Raw genomic sequence first — 12,989 nt, forward strand, 5'->3', positions numbered from 1 at the left:
ATATATATATATATATAATGTGTGTATATATGTGTGAATTAAGTAATGGTGGTTGTGACACATTCGATGATATATGTATATATATATATATGTATGTATGTATGTATATACAATTTCTCCTAATTGGTGCCTTCGGAGCCAGTGGCATTAGCCTAATTGGTGCCTTCGGAGCATGATAACAATTGGAAGTGGTTCATGGGGGCGGTAGCGGGTAATAGTATTCTCCTTTGGGATTTATGATATGACCTGGTCGAGCAAAAATCCCGCTATTTCCTCTTGAATTGCTTGTATGCGCTCCTCTGTTAGGAGCTTCTCCCGCACCTCTTTGAACTATTTAGAAGGAGATCAATATGCATGTGTATTAGTTGTGTGACTAGATATTGATAATGGTGTAAAAATTGTGAATAGTGTTCTGACAAACGTACCCACTCCTGTCTTTGAGATTTTCTCCTTTCGGACGCCATCATGCGAATGTTCTCGCAAATGTAGTATGCACACAGATTATTCCCCGGCGCCTGCTTCAAGGCCTTTACGAGAATGGAATTTGATCAGATAATAATTAATCAAGCATGATAATTAAAGAGATGGCAGCTAGCTAGTACTACTTAATTACTTACCTGGGGTCGATACCATTTCAGATTTTGGTTCCATGGGCCTGGAGTGGCCCTGATGAACTTTGCCCAAGCCCTGCCCGCCGACAAAGAAAATGAATAAATGGGTTATTAAATAGTTGTTATCAGAAAATGATGAACTAATTAAATAGGCCGAGATATAGTTAATAATGATTGAAATTACTTGTTGACTATCCCCTTCACGATGCTGTAGTCACTTGCTTTCTTAAGTAGTGAGTCTAGTACTTCAACTGTTCCTTCATCAACTTTAATGATTAACAAGATCCAGTGAAATCTGCATGCACACACATTTGCATGTCTTAATTAAGCGGGCATATGTAAGCAAAAACATGTAGCTAGCTAGTAGGCAAAAACAGAATTTGTAGTACAAGACAGTGTGACTCACTCGAAGTTGTAAGGAAGTAGTATATCTTCATTGTATTTGAGACGCTTGAAGAACTCTAGCATGCTTTCCTCTACACTTTTTCTTGATATGGATCTAATTTCCATGTGTATTCATTAATGGTATTTGGGTCAATGAACCCAATGCCATAGCGTCCACCTTTTTTCATTTCATAAATCTTCATCCTGCATAATACCATAGAAAAGAATATAGTGAGGATAATTACATGTAATGATTGATCAAAATGATCACTATAGCTAGCTTGAGAGTTAAATTATAGAAAGAAATCACTTACAGACAATAGCAACTAACGATAGATTTGTCGAGTGCTTCTTGATTGTATAGATGAAGCAGTTCTGAATACTCAACGGCCAGAGCTTTCTCATGGTAGTAATGCTCCTCCTTCACATTCACCATGAGGGACTCTCGATTGGAAATCTTGGTAATGTCCATGTACCATCGATGCAATTCATACATTCTCGTTGGGAGGTTCTTGACCTCGTCTGGCTCGACCAAAGGTTGGCCCCGGACATATTTCCGTTTTATTTCCTCCTCTCTAGTCGGAGACATGGGCTCGATATCGAGGAGTTGTCCAATAGTGAGCCCGATCGCTTCAGCCTGCGCAATATGCTCCTCGGTTATTACCACATCGCCCACCCCGAGAACGTTAACGGTTTGCCCACAATAATATTGGGCGCGCCTACTCTCATGTGTTGTTGGCACAACAAGTGGGGGGATTGATTGCGCCGCCTGTTCTCCCAGCTGGGAACGGTTTTACCGCTCCTTTTGCCAGCTGATTTGCTCGAGCTCGAGCTCGCCTCTTTCTGTAGACGTGCTCGATTTAACTTCTTGATGTGGCGCTCATAGTCTGTGTCAACAGGCTTGGGAGCTGGTGCTCTAGCCATACGAATGAAGTGGTCAATCTTTTTCACATGCACTTTCTCCCTTGGCGGCGATGGCGGTTTCGGTGCAAAATGGGCTTCCACCTCGGCCTTCGATATGGCTACGTGTTCCTCCTCGGACTTGTTGTAAGGCCTCTACGGAAGAGGCGCGAGGGTTGGACCATATTGAAATCGCTTGCCTCTGCCTGTACCTCCAGTACTACCTCGACTTGTACCGCTACGCACCATAGCTGAGGCGGCTCTCTTCCGTGATTGCTGAGGCGGCGAAGACGGCTGATGTGGCTGAGTTGGAGGAGGAGGAGTGGCCTGAAGCTGTGCCGGACTTGGAGGAAGAGTGGCCTGACGCTTTGCCGGACTTGGAGGAGGAGGAGTGGCCTGAAGCTGTGCTGGACTTGGAGAAGGAGTGGTCTGGCGCATTGGTGGACTTGGAGGAGCGGGAGTCTGCTGACTCGTTGGCGGACTTCGACGAGGAGTCGGATGACGTGGTGTCGGTGGCCTTCGAAAGATGATGCAATCCTTTCTCCATAGGATGATACGATGGTTGGCCTCTCCCAGTGTGTGCTCATCGTCACCTCCAGGAATGTCAAGCTCTAGCCCCGAATATTGGTCCACCACCTCATCAACCAAGACACGAGGATAGCCCGCGGGAATCGGGTTGCAATGGAAGGTTGCCTCGGGGGGATTTGTAAAAGCAAGGGCGTCCGCCACCTTCATGGATATGTTCTTCATTTTGACGTGTAGCTCGCAGTTAGTGTTCTCCATGATGTCATCCACTGGGTAGCTATCCAGCAATGCGTCGCCCGGGGTGGAACCCACGCTGCTTCTCGGCACGGATGGGACGGTGCTATCCAATGGTGGATCATTCGCTAGCTGCTGAGACCCCCTTTGCTGGCTAAGTGAGTCGATCTACTCCTGCTGCCACTGGAATTTGACTGCCTTGAAGGCGTTCATAGTCTAGCTTCCTCTGCTCCTCCTCCATCTTCCTCTTCTTATCCTCCGCAATCGTCTTTCTCGCACGGGTTCTGTAGTCGGCGTTCCAGTCCGAAAACCCCTCATACCACGGCATAGCGCCCATGCCTCGTGTTCTTCCCGGGTGTTCAGGATTTCCCAGGGCATGCATAAGCTCGTCATTCTCTCTGTTGGGCTCGAACACCCCCGATCGAGCCTCTTCTATTGCAACAAGTAGCTTATCTTCGGCTCCGTCCAGACATGCCTTCTTCAAAACTTTGCCTGTCTTCGGGTCCAACTCCCCCCATGCGCATAGAACCAAGTCCTGCACCTGGGGGGCCAGCTCAATGTTTCTTGAGTGACACATGCATCCAGCATCTCTTTCTCAGACTTATCCCACATAGGCATTCCCATCGCATAGCCACCTGGCCCCAACTTATGGAACTTATCCTTTTTTGCAGCATTGGCCTTGTTTATTCTCGACCGTTCCTTATATAATTCCGAATCCTTGGATTTCACGAAATCGTCCCAATGAGCACTTTGCTTCTCTAGTGTTCCCTCGAATACTGGAGTCTTCCTTCCTCCCTTGACGTACTTGGCCCATTCACGAATCTTGTGGTTCTTGAATGCAACCGCCATCTTCCTAAGAGCAGCGCCCTTGACTTTCTCCACATCTGCATCTGTGAAATGGTCTGGTAGGGTGAAATGTTCCATGAGCGTTTCCCAAAGCAGAAGTTTTTGTCTGTCGTCGACAAAAGTAACTCTTGGACGTGGCTTTGCTGGCTCTCTCCATTCTTGAAGGGAGATCGGGAGTTGGTCCTTCACAAGAACTCCGCACTGACGAATGAACTTGTCCACAATCTTCTTAGGCGCTAATGGTTCGCCATTAGGTTTGATGGCCTCGATATTGTACTTTACGCCCTCCTTCAACTTTTTGTTCGGGACTCGTTTCCTGTTGCCTGAAGATTTGCTCGATCCGGATGGCTGAAAGAAGAAAGATCGATTCGTTAATATATCTTGAAGTCATTTAAAACATGTGATGATCACCAGATGCCTGCTTATATAAATATATATACCTCGCCGGTCTTTGTTGTTTCAAGATCAACATTTTCTTCGTCATGTTCATAGTTCATGACTTCATCAATTCGGTCGTCGCGATCGAATATCATATCACCCTCCCCGGTGTTGTTTAGATATTCGGAGCCGTCATAATCTTCTTCATTCTGATCATCATCTGGCCCGCGAGGATTGCGTATGATATTGAACAGGGCCTCTTCTCCCTCTCTGCCGGTATTGTCCGCCATAGGTTTTGTTTAACTAATCCAAAAGAAATATATTCAAATTACAATGCATGGATGCAATCAATTAATAAGAAAAAACTGAATCAATCATAGTACATAATAAGCATCATCGAATATAATCTCGAATATGTCATCTCGAATAATAGATATAATCTCGAATACATCGTCTCGAATAATAGATATAATATCAAATACATCACTAGCTAGCTAGCTAGCAAGCTAATAAAGATAGAATACTACAGAGTAATCTAGGCCACTCGCGGTTCCTGAGGTGCGGGCGGTGGACACCCAAAGAGAAGGAACCATCACAGGATCATAGCTCGGGTGATCTCCTAAAAGAACCTGTCAGGTATTGGAGAACCTGACGTCCATAGCAGCCATGTAGCGATGGACGTGCTCGTCCTCCTCCCTGACACGGCGACATACCACCTCCGGCGGGGCCGGCTCCCTCCGCACCGAAAGTGGCCCACGCGAACGCCACCAAAGGAGACGAGGGTCGATGACGGGACCCGGGGCCGGGTTCCTCACCAAACGTCGCCCCTGAAGGTAGCACCTCCCAGTGCCAGCTCGGCGAAGCCTAGTCCCGGACATGGGCCCTCTGAAGCAGGACGTCGTCGCAAATGGGTCGACGGCGAGGATGCGGGCCGGTCATCGTCGACAACAAATACTATATGCCGCAAAAGTAAAGTAACATTTTTTAAATGATGGATTGTGATTTCATATATGCAAATTCTAAATTTTATAACTAAAACTAACATTTCTAATATTTCTATAACTAAAACTAACATTTCTAATATTTCTATAACTAAAAAACATTTCTATATAACTAACATTTCTAATATTTCTATATAACTAACATTTCTATATAACTAACATTTCTATAACTAAAACTAACATTTCTAATAATTCTATAACTAAAAAACAGAAATATTGCTAACAATTCTATAACAATGTGTGTGTGTGTGTGTGGTTGGCGGCTGGGGCAGGAGCTCACCGGCGAGGCGCGACGACGGTGGGCGGCGACGGGGACGGGGACGGTGACGGAGACGGGGCGACGACGACGGGGACGGGGCGGCGACGACGGGGATGGGGACGGGCCGGGCGGGGACGGCGTACGGGAGGATGGGCCGGGCGGGGACGACGGGAGGACGGGGCGGGGCGCGGCGACGGGGCGCGGCACGCCGACGGGGACGACGGGGACGGGGACGGCGACGGTGATGGACGGCGACGGGAACGGCGATGGACGGCAACGGGGGCGGCGACGAGGGGCAGCGGCGACGGGGCAGAGGAGAAAGAAGCAGGGAGAGATGAGAAACTGACAATTTTTTTGAAGTGTTTTCTTATATAGAACCCACCTTTAGTACCGGTTGGAGCCACCAACCGGTACTAAAGGTCTGTTTTGGCCAGGCGAAGCGGCGGGAACCGCACCCCCTTTAGTACCGGGGCGTGGCACCAACCGCTACTAAAGGCCCCCCTTTAGTACCGGTTGGAGCCACGACCCGGTACTAAAGGGTGTGCGCTGCCAGGCGAGGGGCGCAAAAGTTTAGTCCCACCTCGCTAGCGGAGGGGCACTCGCACCTGCTTATAAGCCCCGCTGTCGCTGCTGTCTCGAGCTCCTCTCTTAAGCAGGGCTTCTGGGCCTACCTCTTCTGCGATGCCCTGTTGGGCCGACTGGGCTAGCGGGCCTGCATCCTGGCCCAACTAGAATTTGGGTTTCTAGTCGTATGCATGCCGCTGTGGCCCAGTAGGTGGGCTTTTTTTGTTCTTATTTTTTTGCTTTATTTATTTTTGTTTTATTTATTTTAGAGTTGTTTTTTGCTGTATTTAGAGTTTGTTTGTGAATATTTTTGCTTTAGGTACAAAAAGTTACAAAATTTCTGTTAGTACCGGTAGTTTACAAATTTGAATAGTTTAAATTTTGAATTATTTGAAATTTGTGTGAATCACTAGTTTGTGAATAACTTAACTTTGAAAATAGATTTTTTAGTGATTCTTTTTTTTTATGTTTAATATTAGTGTGTTTTATCATTATATTTAATTTGGTAATGCTTAGGTTATTTAAAAAATGAAATGCCTTTGTAACGGATGAGTTTTCGTCCGAAACCCTGATACTTCGAAAGAGATTGTCCATTTTGTACACGAAGTGCATCCAGTTTTTGCGGTAACCCTCTCTAATTTTTTGCACATGCTATGTGGGTGAAATTATGATACCATGCCAACTTTCAACCTTTTATGATTTCATTTGAAATGCTTTTCAATTTCAGGGACATTTAGCTGAAAAAAAATCAGTAAATGCATGAAAGAATTTGCTTGCACATAAAATTTCTTCGCGTTTCAAATGACAAAACACATAACTAGCTACCCTAACTATTACAGAGATTCCCTCCTGGGTGTGAAACACAGAAGAAAGTGATGATAGTGAAGCCGATCACATCCCAGATCTTTGGGTGTGAAACTTTTTCTTCGCGTGTGTCCCTTTGCGCCGTAGCCATGGAAACTCTTCATCATTTAACTGGATGCTCAGATCAATATTCACTGTGAATGGAGCAATTTCATCAAACTTTTCATAATCTCCTGACATGTCTGTCTTGTCATCCACTCCCACGATGTTTCTCTTCCCAGAAAGAACTATGTGCCGCTTTGGCTCATCGTACGATGCATTCGCTTCCTTATCTTTTCTTTTTCTCGGCTTGGTGGACATGTCCTTCACATAGAAAACCTGTGCCACATCATTGGCTAGGATGAATGGTTCGTCTGCATACGCAAGATTGTTGAGATCCACTGTTGTCATTCCGTACTGCGGGTCTTCCGTTACCCTGCCTCGTGTCATATTGACCCATTTGCACCGAAACAAAGGGACCTTCAAACCACGTCGATAGTCAAGTTCCCATATGTCCTGTATATAACCATAATATGTTTCCTTTCCCGTCTTGGTTTCTGCATCAAAGCGGACACCACTGTTTTGGTTGGTGCTCTTCTTATCTTGGGCGATTGTGTAAAATGTATTACCATTTATCTCGTACCCTTTGAAAGTCATTATATTCGCAGATGGTAACTGGGCCAGCAAGTACATGTCATCTTCAATAGAGGCGTCATGCATGGTACGTGTCTGCAACCAGCTAGCAAAACTCCTGGTTTGTTCACGTGTAATCCAGTCATCAGACCGCTCCGGGTGTTTGGAGCGTAGCAAATTCTTGTGTTCATCCATATACGGAGCCACCAAGGCGGAATTCTGTAGAACTGTGTAGTGTGCTTCAGTGAGAGAATGTCCGTCCATACATATTATTTGTTCCCCTCCTAGCATGCCTTTTCCATCCAGTCTGCCCTTATGCCGTGATTCAGGAACACCAATCGGCTTAAGGTCAGGAATAAAGTCAATACAAAACTCAATGACCTCCTCATTTTCATGGCCCTTGGAGATGCTTCCTTCTGGCCTAGCACGGTTATGAACATATTTCTTTAAGACTCCCATGAACCTCTCAAAGGGGAACATATTGTGTAGAAATACAGGACCCAAAACGTTGATCTCTTCACATAGGTGAACTAGGATGTGTGTCATGATGTTGAAGAAGGATGGTGGGAACACCAACTCGAAACTGACAAGACATTGCACCAAATCATTCTCTAACCTTGGTTTGATTTCTGGATCGATTACCTTATGAGAGATTGCATTGAGGAATGCACATAGCTTCACAATGGCTAATCGAATGTTTTCCGGTAGAAGCCCCCTCAATGCAACCGGAAGCAGTTGCATCATAATCACGTGGCAGTCATGAGACTTTAGGTTCTGGAACTTTTTCTCTGCCATGTTTATTATTCCTTTTATATTTGACGAGAAGCCAGACGGTACCTTAATACTGAGCAGGCATTCAAAGAAGATTTTCCTTCTCTTCTTTGGTAAGAGCGTAGCTTGCATGACCCTGATGTATGCCGTCTTTTCCGTGCATACGTTGCTGGTCCTCCCGTGCCTCAGGTGTATCTTTTGTCTTCCCAAACACGCCCAAGAAGCCAAGCAGGGTCACACAAAGATTCTTCGTCACATGCATCACGTCGATTGCGGAGCGTACCTCTAGGTCTTTCCAATAGGGCAGGTCCCAAAATATAGATTTCTTCTTCCACATGGGTGCGCGTCCGTCAGCGTCATTCGGAACAGGTTGTCCACCAGGACCCTTTCCAAAGACCACCTTCAAATCCTTGACCATATCATGTACATCAGCACCAGTACGGTGGCGAGGCTTCGTCCGGTGATCCGCCTAACCTTTGAAATGCTTGCCTTTCTTTCTTACGGGATGCCTGCTCGGAAGAAATCGACGATGTCCAAGGTACACATTCTTCTTACAATTAGCCAAATATATACTGTCGGTATCGTCCAAACAGTGCGTGCATGCGCGGTATCCCTTGTTTGTCTGTCCTGAAAGGTTACTGAGAGCAGGCCAATCATTGATGGTCACGAACAGCAACACCTTTAGGTCAAATTCTTCCCCCATGTGCTCATCCCACGCACGTACACCTATTCCATTCCACAGTTGTAAGAGTTCTTCAACTAATGGCCTTAGGTACACATCAATGTCGTTGCTGGGTTGCTTAGGGCGTTGAGCACTGGCATCATAATGAACTTCCGCTTCATGCACAACCAAGGAGGAAGGTTATACAAACATAGAGTCATAGGCTAGGTGCTATGGTTGCTGCTCTGCTCCCCAAAAGGATTAATGCCATCTGCGCTTAGACCAAACCATACGTTTCTTGCGTCATCTGCAAACTCCTTCCCGTACTTTCTTTCGATTTTTCTCCACCGCGACCCGTCAGCGGGTACTCTAAACTTTCCGTCTTTCTTACGGTCTTCTCTGTGCCATTGCATCGCCTTGGCATGCTCTTTGTTTTGGAACAAACATTTCAACCGTGGTATTATAGGAGCATACCACATCACCTTCGCAGGAATCTTCTTCCTGGGGCGCTCGCCCTCGACATCACCAGGGTCATCGCGACTGATCTTATAGCGCAATGCACCGCATACTGGGCAAGCGTTCAAATCCTCGTACTCACCGTGGTAGAGGATGCAATCATTAGGGCATGCATGTATCTTCTGCACCTCTAACCCTAGAGGGCAGACAGCCTTCCTTGCTTTGTACGTACTCTCGGGCAATTCGTTGTCCTTTGGAAGCATATTCTTTATCATTACCAGCAACTTTCCAAATCCCTTGTCAGATACACCATTCTCTGCCTTCCCTTGTAGCAATTCCAGTGTGGTGCCCAGCTTTTTCTTGTCACCTATGCAATTTAGGTACAACAATTTTTTGTGATCCTCTAACATGCGTTGCAACTTCTTCTTCTCCAAATCACTTGCGCAATTTCTCTTTGCATCGGCAATGGCCCGACCTAGGTCATCAACGGGCTCATCCGATGCCTCTTCTTCAGCTTCTTCCCGCATTGCCGGCTCAGCTTCTTCCCGAATTACCGGCTCAGCTTCTTCCCTCATTGTTGTATCATCGTATTCAGGGAACCCATGGCCAGGATAGCTGTCGTCGTCCTCTTCTTCTTCATTGTCTTCCATCATAACCCCTCTTTCTCCATGCTTGGTCCAAACATTATAGTGGGGCATGAAACCGGACTCAAACAGGTGGACGTGAATGGTTCTTGACGTAGAGTAATTGTGACCATTCTTACAGCCAGCACATGGACAAGGCATAAAACCATCCGCCCGCATGTTTGCCTCAGCCGCAAGCAGAAAACTACGCATGCCATTAATGAATTCGGGAGAGCATCGGTCATCATACATCCATTGCCGGCTCATCTTCAATACACAGCACCGAAAACACCAAATTAATACAATACATAAAGTTCATACATAAAGATCATACAACACTTAAATGCAACAAACAAATAACTCTCTAGCTAAAGAATTTAAATGCAACAACAAATGCGATCAACATCGCAACTAAGGTAATAATTGATCCAACAGCATAATGATACCAATCCTCACTATGAATGGCATATTTTCTAATCTTTCTAATCTTCAAGCGCATTTTCTCCATCTTAATCTTGTGATCATCGACGACATCGGCAACATGCAACTCCAATTCCATCTTCTCCCCCTCAATTCTTTTCAATTTTTCCTTCAAATCCTCGTTTTCTCTTTCAACTAAATTTAACCTCTCGACAATAGGGTCGGTTGGAATTTCCGGTTCAACTACCTCCTACATACAAATATCTATGTCAACTTGATGGCCATAATTTGTCATAAACACGAAATGCAATGAATAGTTTTAAAAGAGAATATACCACATCCGAATCATAACCCGGACGAGGGCCGACGGGGACGGATATCAAAACCATGGCACTATGTATAACGCACAACGTATGGGTAAGATAATTATACGAGTAACTATATATCCAAATCACACAAACATCAATTTTTTTATATAAAACTTCATGAACAAGAGGCTCACCACAAGGTGGTGCCGGCGACGGGACGTTGCGAGCGATCGACGGTGGTTACGACGGAGATTTAGAAGGTACTAAGTAAACCACACCTACATATGCAAACTAAGTGTTATTTTTGACCTCAAATTGCATATAAATCAAATACTAGCACATGTATATAATTCCTCCCAAATTACTAAACTCAAAAATCAATCACTATATAAAGCATTGCACGAGCTAATCTATTAATGAGAGATGAAAGGACAAAGTTGCTAACCTTTGTGATCATTTGAATGGATGGGGGCCTTCAAATCTTGACAATTTTTCGGCAAAATGTGTGATGAGCTTGAGAGGAAGAGGGAAAAGAACAGAGAGGAGAGGGGAAAGGGGAAGAACAGAGTGAGCTCGGGTGGACGAAGGGTCTATGTAGGACGACCTTTAGTACCGGTTCGTGATACGACCCTGTACTAAAGGTGCTGGAGGGGCCTCGGACTGACAACATCCTGCCACCACTCACTTTAGTACCGGTTCGTGGCACGAACCGGTACTAATGAGACCGGCCGGCTAGCCGTTGGAACCGGCACTAATGCACACATTAGTGCCGGCTCAAATTCAAATCGGCACTAATGTGCTTCATGTTTGATCCTTTTTCTACTAGTGAGAGCACCAGCACTCTGAAGACGACGATCAAGTGCTGGTCTATTCGTGGAGAAAACAATCACTGGGTGGCCTTCCTCTGCCCGGGGCTGCTGGCTCGACAGGGGGTTGGCACCAGGGTGGTGGGTCAGCACCGTCACCCATGGCAGCGTCAAGCTCCGACAACCGGACATCGCATGGCTGGCACCCGCGCACCCCCACGGCTGTGATTTATCCTATTCATGGGCAGGACCAGCCAACTGCAATTTGAAATGAACAGTCATTTTGCCATTAATATCTAAGATAACAATGTTGTACAACCAAACAAATAAAAAGATCAAATGAAGTGGTATAAACCAGAGAGAGGGAGAGTGGAATCATTGATGAGCACAGGGGCAGACATCGCTGGCAGTTTTTTCCTCAGTGAAACTGATTGTGATAACAAGCATGGTGGTGATGCCAACAAAGTCCTATAAATCCGATGGCTTCCCCTGATGACAGGGTCACACAAGTCAACAACTCATTCATGAACTGTAATTTTATATCCAGCAGCAAACAAGATTTATTTTTTGTGTTCAAAAGTTGAATAGATTCCACTTGAACCTCAAGAACAAAAAGAAACCTCACGCTTAGTTAAGCATCGATGAGTGGCAACAAAGGGAAAACAAAGTGCGAAAGAGATGTTAACTGCAAACTGCAGTATCTTCATATGTACTTCCCTTGTAGTTTTTCTTTCTACAGATTCTGTTCGGAAGGACCCAACGGCCAACCTGTTGATACAATAAACACGAGAAATACCACTTAAGCACAATACCTTCACCAGCTGGCCATTGCACGGGGCAGCACAACAATCAAAGAGTGAGCAACTAAGCTGGTAGTGGACGGGCTGTCAGGCTCTTCCATGTTGTGCTCGCCGGTGCACCCGCCAGGCAGCTGGCAGCCCTCCCTCAACTCTGCCCACTCACTGTCGGCAGATCAGCACATGGTTGCATCGGCCGGCAATACAACTGCCCATCAAAGAAAAAAAAATATAATTAGCACAAAACTGGGATTAATAAAAAATGAAACTTGACATAAACGCCTAATCTAAAGCTGCAATTGGAAAGAAAACGATGTTAGCTCAGATATAGGGTATATCAAATGCATTTTCTCTGCAAATTTATAAACCTGTAATATAACCACAATTGCAATACAGAAAAAGGGAACAATTGGTTTGATTTACAACAGATATACAACCATCCACTTGCATCATAGGGTACCCTGCTCCCTCGAGCATCCAGTTGAAAGGTATTCACTTGCCATGGGGAACTCCACCCAGATTTCAAACTGGGATGATTCAATCACGAGAGAGATAGCGGCACTGTGCTTTCATTGCTGCTGTAGCACGTCATCCTCCCTGATCACCCTAGCCGCCACCATTTACATGGAGATGTCGGTTGGTATGGTAGACTGTCAGGCCATCCAAGTTCATCAGCTTCAGAATTCTCTTTTGAGTGGCATCTGCAAGTGTTGGAATTCATGATCAAAGAAGTGACATTCGATCGAGCATGCCAATGGATAATCATTGTCGGCCGGTACCAAATATAAATCACTTGGACTCATCTAAGATGACGATGAAGCACCCGTGCTGCTGACCCTCGATCATCTTCTCACAGATGACAATGTGCAGCGCTGGTTTCGGTCTCGTCTCTTCATCTGCGACTACTTCGATGAAGATCTCCTGTGGTGGTTGTTTTGTTACTAAGACTATTTTAACTCCGCTTTGAGA

At 45.6% G+C, this 12,989-nt stretch overlaps 1 pseudogene; it reads right to left on the bottom strand.

Moving 5' to 3' along the window:
• Positions 1–6,623: 6,623 nt before the first annotated feature.
• The window catches only part of LOC125507188, an 80,380-nt pseudogene continuing 74,014 nt past the window's right edge, over positions 6,624–12,989 (bottom strand).

Source organism: Triticum urartu, chromosome 5, assembly GCF_003073215.2.
Source record: "Triticum urartu cultivar G1812 chromosome 5, Tu2.1, whole genome shotgun sequence".
NCBI classification, from domain to species: Eukaryota; Viridiplantae; Streptophyta; class Magnoliopsida; order Poales; family Poaceae; genus Triticum; species Triticum urartu.